The sequence below is a fragment of the Cyphomyrmex costatus genome, unplaced genomic scaffold, assembly GCF_001594065.2.
Source record: "Cyphomyrmex costatus isolate MS0001 unplaced genomic scaffold, Ccosl1.0 scaffold81, whole genome shotgun sequence".
NCBI classification, from domain to species: Eukaryota; Metazoa; Arthropoda; class Insecta; order Hymenoptera; family Formicidae; genus Cyphomyrmex; species Cyphomyrmex costatus.
In genome coordinates, this window is record NW_017280386.1 from 755,508 (window position 1) to 757,864 (window position 2,357).

A 2,357-nucleotide genomic window follows, 5' to 3' on the forward strand; every position below is an offset into this window, starting at 1 on the left:
CCGCCCACGTCGTCGTCGAGAATTTTCCGCGCGTGAGATTTCGAGCGCGCGGAAATATTAAGATGCGACGGCGACATCAAAAGCGGAGTTTAAGAACTGCGAGTCCCTGCCTTCGGTTTAAGTTTAACCCTCTCGCTGTTTCTCCTTCCTTTGAAACGTCAGTTCTCGTTTCGACTTCGCCGCCGCTCCGCCACGGTCTTTCACTTTGTTACTTTTGCGCAAACGAGATGTTGCGCGCGTTAATCTTCTTCCTTGCATTACGTCTGATAGAATTTCTTCCACGTTTTCGCGTCACTTTTACTTTAAAAAATTCCGCCGTCTGTATAAGTTACGCGCGCGAGGATATCACAAGGCAAGAATGCAAAAATGTGCGTTCACGACGTATTTCTACACGGTTTCAATTTATCACAGAATTCACAGGGTAACGTACACTATTATATCATCGTCTTGAAAAGACACTCTAACAAAATCTAACTGCTTTTAAGAACGCACGAAACTGCAAAGAGCACGATCCCAAGATCTTGTAATACCCCTTCTGCTTCGTGTACTTTTATCTTCCTTCTTTCCGGCTACACCTCGTTCTTCTTTTATTTCCTACGTTACTCCTTTACTATAAGAAGTCAGAGACCGCTTTGATTTTATTGCTTCTCGCTTGTCTGACATCACTCAATTGGCTCTTCTAAAGGGCGTTTAAAGATAACAGGCTGTTCCGGTGAAATATACGAAAGCTAAGGATGTCTATAAAATAAACGCCAATACTTGCATGCACGCGCTTGTCTTTTAGTTAACGGCTTAAATAAGTCTTGTTAAAGAGTTACTTATTGCACGAGGACGTTCATTTTTTTATGAAAACATTAGCTTACCTCAACGAGATTGAATAACAAATTTTGTCGAAAGTAAAAGCAGTTTGGCAAACGATTATGGCACGGCCGATAGAAAAGGGACAACACGGGATAGACAAAAGAGGAATCGAGGGTTGCAGAGTTTATGCATGTAAATCGCTTCGACTTGAGTTGCTGCTTGTTGTTCTTCTGTTGCTTCCCTCTCTCGGACACATCGACGTTTTACGCGCGTCACTGTATTTTGTTGCATAAAGTAGTGATATATGTATAGAAACAGACGCATACAGGGTGTCTCAGAATTATTCTTTTAACAATAGATACTCGAAGGTAACTAAAAAGTACAAATTTTTTACACCAAGTATTAATAGCTATTTTATTAAAAGCAAATATCTAAAAATTAGACTTTGACATCAATAGAATTCAAGATAAGTAAGAACAATTTCGAAAGAAAGTTAAAAAAAGATTCAATTTATTATATATTCTTCGAAGTTTTAGTAATTGTTACAAATATTAAATATTTTTTCTTATTTAATGAATTTACGCCTTAACTTTTTATAATATATAATATTTGAGTTTATTTCACACTTTTATTATTACTGAACCCTAAATTGCTCAAGAAATTCATGGATGAAAGTGTAGGGACACAATTCTGGGACATTATATGTGCGTTATATAATAACATGTATGTATTATATATAATATATGCATGTGTATGTATATATACATATATATAATATGCATTAGATGTATAAGCGCATACATGTATGTGTATTGGCAACGGTTCGATTTTCCACTCGCTTTTGTGTCCCCCGCGGCACATCGATTCGCGGTGTATGCACTTTTCGGCTCACCCCGTTCATCGAAAATCCATTTATTTGCATTAGATTCGTTTTTGTAAATAGTAACGAAATCGATAGGGGAGCGTACACGAATATTCTTTTCATCTCTATATACAGGATGTCTCAAAACCGTCAGCGAATATTTTTAACAGCGATTTTTTTTCTTATAATTGGAATTGTATTTTTTGTTAGCGTTATCGTTAGTTCGTGTATCGATGAAATATTGCCTTTTTGTATTTTTATGCGGAGAAAAGAAGGAAAAAATATAGATAATATTCTCGCACACGCAGTAGGTAATCTTTCTAGATATCTACAGTTCACTTGGGTGATCGTTTTTCGTTTGCTCGTTATCCTTGCACATTTATCATGCAATGATAAATCACATCAACGACTAATACCTATACATGCCGCATGCTTTTACGGATATAAAGAGAGAACGTGAATCGAGCATCGCTCTATACATACAATCAGGGAATGGAAGTAACTCGTTACTTGTAACGAAGTTACAGTTACAAGTTACTTTTTTGGTAACTTTACTGGTAACTGCGTTACTTTCTTTTTTTGGTAACTGTAACTGTAACGAGTTATATTTTTTGGGTAACGGTAACGAAATTTACAGTTACTTTTGTCGTTACTTTGCACACGATTAAACACGGTTCGATTGGATACATGCTAT